A 16,204-nucleotide genomic window follows, 5' to 3' on the forward strand; every position below is an offset into this window, starting at 1 on the left:
AGCGAAGCTGATCGAGTACTTTGCCGAGAGTCAGCAACGCCGTCTGCAATGTGTTCTGTCCGACATGCCTCTGGGGTATCTAAAACCCAGTCAACTCTACAATGAGATGAAACGGGTGGCTGGCGATTCCCTCGGGGACAAGGTGTTGCTAGACCTGTGGACGCCCAGACTGCCACCACATGCACAAGCTGCGGTAGTCGCTTCAAAGGGAAACGCGGCAGACAAAACCACCATCGCCGACGCCATTGTGGATTCAATGAGCCTACGCAAAATTAACGTCGTCGAAAACAATGGAAAAAATTCAGCGATGGCGTCCTCGCTGAGCACACCAAACGACTCGAAAAAGTGCTGCCCGGTCAGAGGAATGCTCGCGGTCGGTCTCGTTCACATTCTCGTGTAGCTGAGCATCGAAATTCTTGTCGCGAGAGAGAACCATCCGTAGGATTGTGTTGGTACCATCGAACGTTCGGAAACGATGCCCGTCGGTGTCGCAAACCCTGCTCCAACGGCCGGCAGTCCTCGTCCAACCAGCAATGACGCCATATTGCTGGTCCTGTGGGGGAAATTAGTGAAGTTTCCAACACAGCCGCAATTTATCGCCTAAAAATTCCAGACTCTTCTACATCTATGCAATTTCTTATCGATACCGGCGCCGACGTGTCTGTGGTGCCGATAAATATGAAATCAGACAGCAGTTAAATTGTACGCCGCAAATGGGACTTCTATTAAAGTGTACGGTGAGGTGTTAATTAAAGTTAATCTCGGTCTCCGCCGCGAGTTTTTGTGGACTTTTATTATCGCCGATGTTGCGTCGGGCATAATCGGAGCAGATTTTATATGCAACTTTGATCTGTTGATCGATTCAAAACGAAACCGCCTTATTGACAACTACTCGCCTCGAGTCGGTCGGTTCCCTCACTCTTACTAGCGACTACTCAATAAAGACTTTCAGTGCAGTGTCACCATATGCCAGCATACTGGCATAGCGAACGAAGCTGGGAATCTGCCGCCCGTCCAGCAGCAACTGGGCCAGCCCACTCCATATGGTGAAGAAGGCGGATGGCTCCTGGCGTCCATGTGGAGACTATCGTGCCCTGAACGCCCAAACCGTACCGGATCAGTATCCCCTACCGTACCTGCAGGACTTCACCACCATTTTGCAGGGTAAAACAATATTCTCAAAAGTTGACTTGCAGAAGGCCTACCACCAGGTACCGATTCACCCCGACGACGTTCCGGAAACAGCCATCACGACACCGTTCGGCCTGTTCGAGTTTTCCTTCATGACCTTTGGTTTACGGAATGCAGCCCAAACCTTGCAACGGCTATTCCACGAGGTCGTCCGAGGGCTGCATTTCGTGTTTCCCTACATCGATGACTTGTTCATCGCCTCGTCATCTCTCGAAGAGCACCGAGAACATCTGTGCCAGCTGTTTGAAAGGCTCAAACAGTACAATCTTGCGATAAACGCCGCCAAGTGCGAATTCGGACGGGACTCGCTGGAGTTTCTGGGACATTTCGTTTCCGTCGCAGGTGTCCGGCCGTTGCCGGGACGTGTATAAGCTGTTCAGAACATCAAGTTACCAGCTACAGTGAAGGATTTAGAGAGTTTTTTGGCCATGATAAACTTCTATCAAAGATTTGTTCCCAACGCCAGCGAAGCCCAAATCCCGTTGCTGAAAATTACCCTGAGCAACAAACGCAACGATCATTCGCCGCTAGTTTGGACAGAGGAAAATATCGCAGCCTTCGAGCGATGCAAACCTGATCTACCTAGCAGTGCGGCACTTTAAGTTCATGTTAGAAGGACGAAACTGCCACATCTACACCGACAATACGCCGATCATATTTGCGTTTCACCAAAAGTCCGACAAGGCTTCCGACCGTCAAGCTCGCCAGTTGGACTTTATCGAACAAATAACGACGGATATTCGGCGCATTGTCAGCAAGGAGAACATCGTCGCCGATTTGCTGTCCCGCATCGGAGCCATCAAGGCCTTGCCTTCGCTCGACTTCGGCGCCCTAGCCGATGACCAGATGACCGACGATGAACTTCAAAACATTTTGAAAGGTAATTCTAAATCCTCTTTAAAGCTAAAAGCTTTTACCGTTCCAGGCAGGCAGTCCGCCTATAAAGAGGACATCAAGGCGTCGCCTGCCGAGATGGTTTACGGAACCACTCTTCGAATACCGTCCGAATTTTTCGTGGACAATCCGGAAAAACCAAACGAAGCAGAATTCGTCGCTAACTTGCGCAAAGCGATGCGGAATCTGCGCCCGAAAAAGACTGCATGGCACGGTAGTCGAAACGTTTTTGTTCATCAGAACCTGCAGTCGTGCAAGACCGTCTTTGTACGCAACGATTCAGTGCGACCATCGCTATCGCCTCCATACGAAGGGCCGTTCGAGGTGGTAAGCCGATCAAATAAGTTCTTCAAGGTCAATATAAAAAGGCGGACAGTCAAAGTTTCCGTGGATCGACTAAAACCCGCCTACACACCGGAAGAGCAACAACAAACAAATTCTCCTGGCCCAGCCGCTACAACACCCACTACGGATCCACCGACTAGGGTCACTCGTTCTGGTCGACAAGTTGTTATTCCACTTCACTACCGCTGATGGAACCTAGTCTAGGAGGGGAGTACTGTAGCGTCACCATCAACATCATCATCATCATCACTATCTTCGTCGCGTCGATGGTTGGTGTGACACTCAGAGCACTACAATGAACGTGCTACATTCTTTTTATATAAGACACACTATTGTACCCATTTATATCATTTCTACTTTCTACCAATCCCCACACAAAACCGATCTATTGTACCCTCATAAAATTTTAATAAATCCAAACCAATTAGTCTTAGCCTGCTACTCAAACGGAGCACATCTTTTTATGAGAAACTGCCCAACCAATCTGAGAGCACGCTAAATAACCATTCATTATGCTCTTCCAAATACATTTAGAAGCCTTGAAAAAGGCTGACTGCTGCAGTTGCAAATTTCATTCAATTATCGCATAAATGCTTCATGGTCCAGATAGCGCGCGATATCCGCTCTGACATAGATTTTTCGCACGTTGTGGAAAGGGATAACTGGAAAAATAGGTGTGACTAAATTATTTCCAGTTATACCATTCTACAACGTTCGAAAAAAAACCTAAATTAATCCGCCTAGCGGTCAGATCCAGCCTTTCTTATTCAAACTTATTATTTGTAAAAATAAATTTACATGGACGCTTCAATCCAATAAAAGTATATTCACTCTTTGGGTTCTAAAATATTGATGTTGTAATTGAAGTATAAAATATGAAATTTGAGGTAATGTTAGTGCTTATGAAACAGCGAAATAAAAAAAATGACTTTTAATTCCGAACAATTTCATCACGAGCGATACCGAGAACGTTCAAATAGCACGAAACCGCATTTAAATTATGTTGAATCCACGTATATTGATCAAAGCAGGTATAGTTTCAAATAGTCTTTGAATTTCTTTTCGTTGCATAACTTTTGAACCACATATCAAGTTGTTATGAGCGGGGGCCTAGTGTGGTTGGTAACGTCTCCGCCAACCACGCTCAACGCCTGGGTTTGAATCCCACCGCCGACATGGGTGTCGATGGTTGTGAGGTGGCGTGATCCACTCACAACCAACCCAAACTGGTCTAGATTCAATCCTAGCCGACACCGGGAGATTTTCTGAGGCGAAAAATCTCTGGGATCACGCCTTCCATCGCATGAGGAAGTAAAGCCGTTGGCGCCGGTCCGTTAATAAACGGGTCGTGAGTTAGGGTCCTGGGTGTGGAGTCGCCTCCCTGGGCGTCGGTGATTGGCCACAACAGTGGCGGAACTAGACCGACGGAAAATAAGCAAGAAAAAATAAAAATAAAAAATCAAGTTGTTATGAAGTTAGTTGTTTGTGAGTTTAAGAGATAACTCGTTCGTATGACGCTGGTTCTGTTGAATAAGGCGTCGTACACACATTACGTAACGCTAAAAATCTAGGTTTCAGACCCCCTCCCCGCCCTCATGTAACGATAAGTAACGTCCGACATTACTCCCTCCCTAAAATTACGTAACGCTGATCAGCCTGACCCCCCTCCAACATTTTCAATTTCGAGCAAACATCACAGTTACGTAACTTTCTCTACTACCCCCTCCCCCCTTCATGCGTTACGTAATTTGTGTACGACGCCTAAGTCGTGAAATCTTTGAGATAATAGACTCGTTGTTTAACAATTTAATATATAACGGTTGCTTAAGTTCGATTATAATCGAATGAAATGGGAACGTATAGAGCATCCGAATTACGAAACCACTTGTTCATCAGTTAACCCTTAACTAGCCCGTTCATCTGATATCAATATTGTTCAAATCGGTTGTGTAGTTTCTGAGATAATGAAGTTTCGTGATTTCCACATTTCGATACATCACAGACGAAGTTACAGTCCGATTACAGTTAAATCCAATAGGGTGTTATGAGGCAGCTGGACCTCTCATTTGACACTAATTTAGTAAAAATCGGTCCAGCCATCTCTGAGAAAAGTGAGTGAGTTTAAGTAGTCTTGTGAAATATTTTTCTTTTCATAGCTGGATTTATTATTTTTAAACATAACAGGCAAACTAATAGTCCGATTGCAAAACAAATCAATAGGGTCTTATGGGGCAACTAGACCTTCCATTTGACACTGATTTTATGAAAATCGGTACAGCCATCTCTGAGAAACATGAGTGAGATTAAACAGTCTTCAAAACACGTTTCTTTTCATAACTTTTGAACCACATGTTCAATCTTAATGAAATTCAAAAGTTAAGGATTTTTGAGGTAGCCCGTTGATTTGAAATTAATTTTGTTCAAATCGGTTGCGTAGTTTCTGAGATATTGATGTTTCGTGATTTTTACATTTTGATACATAACCTCTAAACTAGAAATCCGATTGCAACAAAATTCAATAGGGTCTTATGGGGCAACTAGACCTTTCATTTGCAATTAATTTCTTTGAAATCGGTCCAGCCCAGGCTTGTAAACGGTCACCATTTTCATTTGATCTCGCTTTCTTAGCGTGCGTCACATTCGGCTTTCGCTCGTAAATGTAAAATAACCAAACCATCGCCGCTTAGCTCACAGAAAGAAAACGATAGTCAAACGACACTCGCGTATCAAAGAGATGCACATTGTCAATCGTTTAGCGATGTTATTTCGGCCTATTTCTGTCTACTTCGTTCATTTATGTTGAGAAATATCAATGATATAAATAATTTCCAGAATACACGCACTAAATGTGCGTAATTCTCATTTCTAGAAAAAAGTCAAAATACGTTTGAGGAAAATAACGCCGTGATGGCGATAGTCATTTGACATGTTTGTTTAAGAATGTATTCAGACAGCGAGCCTTTGTAGCGTCAGAGGAAGAAGAAGACGATTATCGCAGCGAAGAGTGGTTCTACCGTGACCATTTCGAAGCCTGTCCAGCCATCTTTGAGAAAATCGAGTGAGATTGGGAGAGCGTTACACACACACATACAGAAAATGCTCAGCTCGTCGAACTGAGTCGAGTGATATACGACATTCGGCCCTTTGAAGCACTTTTATACCTTTAGTTTTTTCAGTGATTGCTATACCTTTCCAGGAGAGAGGCAAAAAGTATAAAATTTAAAAAATCACTTTTCACTGAATACCAATAGAAAAATTCCTGAAAATATAATATTTGTTATATCATTGTCGTTTGGGTGGCAAGGTTGAATTGGAAAAAATACCATGTAAAAATGTAAACCATCGCGGAAAATGTTGAATGCTTTCATGTCATTTGCAAAATCACACACGGGAGGTAAATGGAATTTGAATATTTGAAAAATGTTTTCGATTCCAAATGTCCTAAAAGTACATGAAACGGTGGATATTGATGGAATATGCTTTTGCCTTTCTCCTAGAAAGGTATAGCAATCACTGCAAAAACTCAAAAGGGCCGAATGTCGTACAACACTCGACTCAGTTCAACAAGCTGAACATTTTCTGTATGTGTGTGTATATGTGTGTGTGTGTAACGCTCTCCCAATCTCACTCGATTTTCTCAGTGATGGCTGAGCCGATTTCAATGAAATTAATAGCAAATGGAAGGTCTAGTTGCCCCAAAGACCCTATTGAATTTTATTGTAATTGGATTTCTAGTTAAGAGGTTATGTATTGAAATGTAAAAATCAAGAAACATCAATATCTCAAAAACTACACAACCGATTTGAACAAAATTAATTTCAAATGAACGAGCTACCTAAAAAACCCTTAACTTTTGAATTTTTGGAAGATTATGAAGATTTTTGAAGATGATTGAACTGATTTCCACAAAATTAGTGTCAAATGAAAGGTCTAACTGCCTCATAACACCCTATTGAATTTTGCTGTAATTGGACTGTAACTTCGTCTGTAATGTATCGAAATGTGAAAATCACGAAACTTCATTATATATGAAACTACACAACCGATTTGAACAATATTGATATCAGATGAACAGGCTAGTTAAGGGTTAACTGATGAATTATGATTAAACACGTGGTTTCAAAGTTTGGCTGCCCTATACGTTCCCTTTTGGATCGAACTTAAACAACCGTTATGTATTAAATTGTTAAAACAACGAAAGTCTATTATCTCAAGTATTACACGACTTATTTGAACATAACTAGTGCCATACGAACGAATCATCTCTCAAACATACAAATAACAAACTTCATAACAATTTGATATGTGGTTCAATAGTTTTGGAAAGAAAAGAAATTCAAAGATTATTTAAAACTATACCTGTTTTGATCAATATATATGGCCTCAACATGATTTAAATGTCGTATCGTACTATTTGAATGTTCCCGGTATCGCTCGTAATCAAAGTTTTTGAAGTTAAAAGTCATTTCTTTTATTTTGCTATTTCTTAAGCACTAACATTACGTCGAATTTCATATTTCATACATACTTCAATTACAACATCCATATTTTAGAACCCGAAGAGTGGATATACCTTTATTGGATTTAAGCATTCATGTAAATCTATTTTTACAAATAATAAGTTTGAATGAGAAAGGCTGGGTCTGACCGCTAGGTGGATTAATTTAGGTTTTTGCCTTTCTTCTAGAAAGGTATAGCAATCACTTGCAAAACCGAAAGTATAAAAGTGCTCCAAAGGGCCGAACGGCCTATATCAATCGATTCAGCTCGACGAGCTGAGCATTTTCTGTATGTGTGTGTATGTGCAGATTCATATTCTCACTCACTTTTTTCAGAGATGGCTGGACCGATTCTCATGAAATTAACTGCATATGAAAGGTCTTGTTGTCCCATAAGACCCTATTTAATTTTATTGTAAACGGATTTTTAGTTCAGAGGTTATGTATCAAAATGTAAAAATCATGAAACATCATTATCTCAAAAACTACGCAACCGATTTGAACAAAATTTATTTTATAAAGATAGAACTTGTGGTTCAAAAGTTATGAAAAGTAACGTGTTCTGAAGACTATTTAATCTTACTCATGTTTCTCAGAGATGGCTGGGCCGATTTTCATAAAATCAGTGTCGAATGGAAGGTCTAGTTGCCCCAAAAGACCCTATTGATTTATTTTGCAATCGGACTATTACGTTGCTTGTTATGTTCAAAAATGTGAAATCCAACTTCGGAACATATTCCGAAGACTACTTGGACTCACTCACTTTTCTCAGAGATGGCTGACCCGTTTTCCACAAAATTAGCGTCAAAAAATAAGTCTAGCTGCCTCATAACACCCTATTGAATTTTACTGTAATCGAACTGTAACTTCGTCTGTAATGTACCGAAATGTGAAAATCACGAAACTTCACTATCTCAGAAACTACACAACCGATTTGATCAATATTATTATCAGATAAGTGGGCTAGTTAAGGGTTAACTGATGAAAGTTTGGCTGCCCTATACGTTCCCCTTTTCATAATCGAACTTAAGCAACCGTTATGTATTAAATTGTTTATAAAACAAAGAAAGTCTGTTATCTCAAAGATTACATGACTTATTTGAACATAACTAGTGTCATACGAACGAGTCATCTCTCAAACTTACAAATAACAAACTGCATATCAATTTGTATGTGGCTCAACAGTTTTGGAAAGAAAAGAAATTCAAAGACTATTGAAAACTATACCTGCTCTGATCTCGATATATGTGGCTTCTACATAATTTAAATGTGGTATCGTACTATTTGAACGTTCCAAATTCATTGATTCCTTGCGATGTGTTTAAAATCTGCAAATGCACGACGAATCGGCCATAGGATATGATCAAAGACAAATAACAAATCGTTCAAAATGATTGGTTTTATCGAAATGACAAAATCCTCGACTTTTGGCTTCTGTACATCGCACAATGCGTTGAATGTAGGGTAAGATGGGACAAAATCAAAACTACACGATTTTGTCGATAAAACATGTTGATGTAACAAGGACAAGTTGTTCGTTACCTTCAGAGCTACTAAATGCATAAGGGTCTTATGTGATTCACTAAATCACAAAACTGTCCCAAACGCCAACGCACTCATCCTATACCAGAAACCGTTAATCTCTTTGTAAAAGTTGTACATTGTAACGAAAACTGCGGTTTCTATGTTTTACTTACTTTTACATGATTGCAAAAGTGACTTAAGCGCAATTATAACGAAAAAAAAAGATTAGTTTAGGTACTTTTAGATATTTTTTTATGTATTATTTTTATTATTTTTTATATATTTTATTACCAGAGTAATAAACAATTTTAAAATTCTTTATGATGCATGTTATATTATCAATTCAAGTTTTAGATCATCTGCAGACGAATTGAAAAAGTTGTTCGAAACGGTAGCAGCAAATACTAGTTCTTCTGGGGAGTTATTTTCAAAGAGCTCTGCAACTCGCCGTGTTTTAATTCTGGTGAGCAGCTTTCAAAAAAGTTTCTGAAGATGCCCACGAGAAGAAATGTGGTTTTATTCATAATTATTATTCTCACCGAATCGAGGAAGAGCAAGCGGTGCTTTTTCATGAAATACTTTTTTATTCTACAATACCGATAGAACGGACACGTAAACGTAAACGGGAACAGACAACAACACTTATTGCTCTTACTTAATATTAGGTTAAATTCTGAAATTTACCTTATAGCGTCGACCGGTTTCGAGCATTATCATGCTCATCTACAGGACGAGGCCCGATGTCCAACTGATTAGAGGTTCGTTCATTAGAGGTTTCTCCGCATTAGCAATGAGCATTGATTCCCATGCATTCAACAGAGAAACCTTCCTGACCGTTTTAATTAGTTTTGCGCTCTCCCAGTCGATATCGTGTTTCAAACTGGATGAGTGTGCGGCTACACTTGAAACACTAGCTTTATTGTTTTTTACAGCATGTTTATGCTCTTTTAAGCAAGTTTTAAATTTGCGGCGGGTTTGTCCTATATATACTGCTGTGCAATTTTTACAACCTATTTGGTAAATCCCGGATCGTTCATCGGGGGGGACTTTATCTCTGAGATTGCACAGTAATTCCCTTAGGGTGTTTCCGCTTTTGTGGATAACCGCAAATTTATGCTGTTCTAGTGTGTTCCTCATGGGGTTGGTGATTTCTGGGTAGAACGGCAAGACGATTCTTCGGATTGTTTCATCACTCTCCGGTTGTAGTGTTGTTACATTCTAGCGATGTTTTTTGCGTTCGTGTTTCCGAAGGATTTTTTCAACAAACTTCCAGTCATATCCATTCAGTTCAGCAGCTTTACGGATTTTATCTCTCTCCGTGTTTAATTCCTCTTCTTCTAGCGGAACGTTGAAGAGACGGTGCGCCATCGAGTAGAAGGCTGCTTGTTTCTGTGCACCAAAATGGTTTGAATCGCAATTTATGTAGCGGTCTGTCGATGTTGGTTTGCGGTATATCCCAAATTTTAGCGTGTTGTTTTCTTTCCTAGAAACAAGAAGGTCCAAAAACGGTAGTTTACCTTCTTTTTCCTTTTCTACTGTGAATTTAATCGAAGGGTACTGCGCATTGATCAAATTGAGTGTTTGTGGCAAGAGGCGTTCCTTGGTCACGGCGAAAACATCGTCTACATAACGTTTTCATATACGGGGAAAGGCTTTATCTTTTTGTACGAAACAGTATTAAAACTAAAAATGGCTGACTTCCAGTCACCATTTAGAATTTTCAAAGGCACAAGACTCGGTAACAGTTAATGCGTCACCTGTGAAAACGCTATTTCATGTTTGCTGCGGTGAAGCAAACATAAAATAGCATTTTCACAGGGAATCCGTTATCTATTTCTGAGTCTTGTGCTCATAAAAATTCGAAGTGGTGATTCGACATTGGCTGTTTGTGGCTTCAATACCGTTTCACCTTAAGGACCATTCGCTTTCAATCGCCTAATCATTTATTGTTTAATTTCAAACGGGATATCAAGCCAATGCAACTTATTCTGGGCTTAAATACCACAAGCGATTCTACATCTTTTCAGTTACAGCGTCTGAGACGACTATCAATTTCGGCATAAGCGAAAGAATCACGTAGAAAATTCATAACTTGATCAATCCTACATTAGACAGCACTCGTACATCCGAAAAACATCTGAATGTGAAGTTTGACTACCAAAAGGGACATGTCCTGAATGCAATTTATGGTCAAAGATCTGAGCGAATATTGAATTGAAGCTGTGAGTGAGTCGATTGGCTGTGAAGAAGTTGATTTCGTTTGATGCTCTTGTAAAACGGTTAAAGAACGGTTAAAGATATGAAGAGGACAAGTAATATTGGTTAGTTTTCGAAACTTTTCCGAAATATTCCAATCCACCAGCGTATTATGAACTTTTTAGGTAATATTTTTGCCGTAGCTTGAATCAATTTTAAGCGCGCCCAAGAACTTTGCTGTTCCATTGAAACTCATGAGAATTGCTATTCGATGAACATGAGATCTACCGATTATAGGTATTTGATAAAATTCACCGTCTTAGTGCATTTAGATCACTAGTGCTTAACTGTTTTATAGAAAATAATAATAATACTAAAAATAACATTAAATCCATACAAAAAGTTTGAATAATTTTAATAATTTTGCTTCACAAATCCGATTGTGGCGGTTCACTTCACGCAGTTACTGCAATGAAATACGATCAAGGATATAATCACTGAATGGCAGTTTCAAAACCTCTTACGAATATAAAAGGTCATTCATTTATTACGTAGCTTACTAAGAAGAAGGGGATATTCAACGAAGAGTTCCATTGCGCGAGGCCCCCATGCAAAATTGCGTTTTTTAGGGGTGGGAGGTGTTCTAAATTGCTACAAATTTAGCGTTACGTAATATGTGAATGCCCCTAATGATACGATTTTATAATTAAAGAGTATTTTGACGCAAACTATATAACTATTTTAAGAAACTAAGGCAAAAAACTTCGTAAAGAGATAAAAAACAACAGTTCTGATGATAATCTTTTTTTTTTAAATATAGCGTTTTGTGGGTCCATTAAATGAACTCGGATCAACTTCAAATTTTCATGGCTTATTTTTGGAGTAAAAATGTTACAAAAATGGCCACTCCACTGCACATATCAATGGTTGCACTCCGTGATTCCGAATCAGTAAAATTGTACAGTGAATGAACTGAATGGGGCTGAGAGTGACCGATCATTCTAATTGTACAAGTTTTAGTGACTCACTACTTTGAAGGATCAATAACGACGCCGGCCACGTCATTGCAAACAGATGAGAAGAGGGAAGGGATGTTAGTGTGACCCTTGGTATTTGGAGACCGTGTAACCTCTGCATCTCCACAAAGGTCACAGGAAAAAGGCTTTCGTTAGTGGGGAAGGGCTCTTTGGATCAGGATTCACTTTGATAAGTGATGCGATCATACATATAACTCCTATTCGTCTCTATTTTGCCATTTTCGGTTTATTCTATAGTCAACTGGCTGACTAGAGAAACACAATAAGCTTATTTATATCTGGTACCGGTTTAGACCAAGAGACATTACCTATGCCTTTGGGGCCGCGCAGGTGTGCATGGTTTATTTCAATGAAGCACAAAATTGTTTAAATTTACTGATTTGAGAACTATTTTCACAATATAATGCCGCGCATATTAGACTACACGATGTGGATCTGATTGAAACCAATAAATTATTAGAAGGCCAATCCCGAGTACCAGAAACGCATAGACACGCACTTCGATAAACGTGGTTCTTTCAAAGTATACTTTGCGTAGCCATTAGATCAGGCCTGTCCAACCTTTATGACGTGCAGGCCAATTTTCACGGTAAACAACAACAGTCGGACCAAAATTTGGAAAACTTTCAAATTTCAGCTGATTTTAAGATTTTGTGCAATATATGTAAATATCATGCTGGTTAGCTATGATTTTGATATAGAAGCAGTCCGTTTTAAATTTAATAACCAAGCGTGATATCAGTTGAAGCTTACCACAATAAAAGTAAGCTTACAAGCCACAGCTATAACAAATATGGAAAACAAACAATGACTTTTTGAAATTTTTGCTTTCATAGAACAGGATTAATATTTATTGTTGTCATTGTTTATTGTTGATTTGCGACACGCTTATATCAAAGCAATTGGTGAACAATCTGCGGTTAAACGGACAGCCCGAGACTGAGTATAACTCCAAATCTCCACCATTGCGGCGGAAAGAAAGGTTTGTGTTATCATGTCTCAATGATATTTGACGGAATCGAACGACGCTGCGCGTGTAGCTCGCTTATTACAAGAATATCTTTTTTATCAAACACCGCGATCTTATGCGAATGACGCGCGCGAAAATCATATACCACCCGAAGCAGCTGAGTATTTATATAAGTGTCTAATATTAATCCTGAATAGCTTCTAGAAAGCAAACGCGCTGCGGTTGACGCGGTCCTTTAGAAGATATACATCGCATAGTCAAGGTCAGCCATGATGACTCCAGCTAAAAGAGGGGACAGCTTATTACCCATACTAAGTCCGTAAGTCTGCTGGTAGAACTTGCTACGAAACGAGAAGTAATTTTGTTTCATGCAAAGTTTAGCAGCAAGTTCATGCAAAGTGAACTTTGCATGAAACAAAATTACTTCTCGTTTCCTAGCAAGTTCTACCAGCAGACTTACGGACTTAGTATGGATAATAAGCTGTCCCCCCTTTTAGCCGGAGTCATCATGGCTGACCTTGAAGCAAACGTACAAAAAGATAAAGCCTTTCCCCGTATATGGAAACGTTATGTAGACGATGTTTTCGCCGTGACCAAGGAACGCCTCTTGCCACAAACACTCAATTTGATCAATGCGCAGTACCCTTCGATTAAATTCACAGTAGAAAAGGAAAAAGAAGGTAAACTACCGTTTTTGGACCTTCTTGTTTCTAGGAAAGAAAACAACACGCTAAAATTTGGGATATACCGCAAACCAACATCAACAGACCGCTACATAAATTGCGATTCAAACCATTTTGGTGCACAGAAACAAGCAGCCTTCCACTCGATGGCGCACCGTCCCTTCAACGTTCCGCTAGAAGAAGAGGAATTAAACACGGAGAGAGATAAAATCCGTAAAGCTGCTGAACTGAATGGATATGACTGGAAGTTTGTTGAAAAAATCCTTCGGAAACACGAACGCAAAAAACATCGCCAGAATGTAACAACACTACAACCGGAGAGAGATGAAACAATCCGAAGAATCGTCTTGCCGTTCTACCCAGAAATCACCAACCCCATGAGGAACACACTAGAACAGCATAAATTTGCGGTTATCCACAAAAGCGGAAACACCCTAAGGGAATTACTGTGCAATCTCAGAGATAAAGTCCCCCCCGATGAACGATCCGGGATTTACCAAATAGGTTGTAAAAATTGCACAGCAGTATATATAGGACAAACCCGCCGCAAATTTAAAACTCGCTTAAAAGAGCATAAACATGCTGTAAAAAACAATAAAGCTAGTGTTTCAAGTGTAGCCGCACACTCATCCAGTTTGAAACACGATATCGACTGGAAGAGCGCAGAACTAATTAAAACGGTCAGGAAGGTTTCTCTGTTGAATGCATGGGAATCAATGCTCATTGCTAATGCGGAGAAACCTCTAATGAACGAAGATGAGTCACCAATCATATCGTCTCTCTTTAGCCTAGCTAGGAAGAGAGCCCAGAGCCCCGCATCTCTCTGAGTGTTTGAAGCTGCAGCAGCACATCTTGTTATCAGTTGGACATCGGGCCTCGTCCTGTAGATGAGCATGATAATGCTCGAACCGGTCGACGCTAAAAGGTAAATTGTTGTCTGTTCCCGTTTACGTTTACGTGTCCGTTCTATCAGTATTGTATTGTGAAGCTCTTACGTTAGCACTACCGCAATAATTACTTTTTTATTCTATTGCATTTCTCCCATTTCGAGTTCAATTTCGAATAATATACAGCAAAAAACTTGTGCATTTCTTTATTAACATGCTCTACTGTGTCTTCTGGTAGAGACTATGTCAAATATCGAGGTACACATCGTACTGTTGTTACCGGAAAAATAAAAGCACGCTTGTAATCATTAACTTATTACTTTATTACTAACTATAGAATTATATTGGTATAATGTCAGACACGTCTGTTCTCGTTGGTGGTCGATAAGAAAAGAGAACGTGCTCTCGTTCACAACTCGTGCTTACCGGAAATCTATTTGCTATAATCATTATGGGTATCTTGAAATTAGCAGAAAGCTGGTGGCTTTTAAGTCAGCTATAAATATGGGAAACTAACTATAAGTTAGGGACACATCATCTCTGCCGCTTTTAATTGCTTTCCTCGATTAATATCTCAAAACTATTTCTTACAGAATTACAATATTCTATAATTTAAGTAAAATAACAATACTGGGTGAATTGATCACTCCTTTGAGTGCAATCTAGATATCAATCAATTAACGAGTGTATTTACGTCTTGGCTGTCCCTTTAGTCGATTTGATCTACGCACTTAAGGTGACTTCGATTCGCTACGCCGACGCTTGTTTAATTTCGGAGGTGTTGAGCGTTGTTTTGATGCGGTATGGTCTTGCCTACCACCGGCAGTTGACGATGCTGGATGAGCGACTGGATTTGTGTCTTCGCCCGGTTTGGCGACCTGACTGGTGGGTGAGGATTGAATGACCGGAATTGAGGGATGAAATTCGTCTGATAGGTCAGAAAAACGCAATTGAGTCACATGTACCATTCAAACGTTGCCATTAATATTAATTAGATACGTTAATGGACTAATCTTTTGTAGTATAATTGCAGGTATCCACCGAACGAGTTCTTTAAAATGATTTCGATAAAATACGTTGTCACCGAAGTTATACTTTACAATAGATTTCGACGGTTCTGCAAGTTCCTGTGCTGTAGTTTGTTTTGTTTTAATAGCCGGTTTAGCATAAGAACTTTCTATTTCTACTTTTCGCGGATTAAGAATATTGACCAACGTTCGTGGTGTGTATGAGAAAATCTTTGATGAAGGAGTTCGGTTTATTGTAGTGGACGGAGTGTTCCGATAATTAATCAAGAATCGGCTTATTTTTCGCTCCAGTGATATCGGCTTACATTTCCCATCAAGCAAATATATTTTTAGAACATCTTTGACTGTTCCCCCCCCCCCCCCCCCCGTTGACGGCCAACCCGTTGGACTGAGGGTGATAGGGTGGCGCTTTTAAAACTTTCACCCCATTTGCAACTAAAAATGCAGCGTAATTACCGGAATTAAAAGGAGGACCATTGTCCGTCATGATTTCCTCGGCAATTCCAAAATATGCAAAAAAGGCTCAAGTTGCTCAATTAAAGGAATATCGTTAGTCGATTTCATTAACCGAACATCGATAAATTTAGAATAGGCGTCTACTATAATCAAAGCCGTCCTGCCTTCAAAATAGAAGAAGTCCATATGAATCCGTTTGAAAGGACGATCCGATGGTTGCCATGTTGACGTGACATTTTCACGTGGAACTGCTTGTCGTTGTTGACACACTTCACATTTCTTTAAAAAAATGTTTACATCCGCATCGAAATTATTCCACCATACCATACAACATTTTCGTTCGAACCACCCCATCGTGGTTGGAATGCATCTGGTTCAAAACAGTCGCCTTCAAGTTATCAGGGACAACAACTCTGTCGTCGAAGTACAAAATGTCTTCATCGATCCCAAAGTGAGAATCTAAATTCAAATATGGTTTCAAACAAGGATCAACA

Source organism: Wyeomyia smithii, chromosome 3 (genome assembly GCF_029784165.1).
Source record: "Wyeomyia smithii strain HCP4-BCI-WySm-NY-G18 chromosome 3, ASM2978416v1, whole genome shotgun sequence".
NCBI lineage: Eukaryota > Metazoa > Arthropoda > Insecta > Diptera > Culicidae > Wyeomyia > Wyeomyia smithii.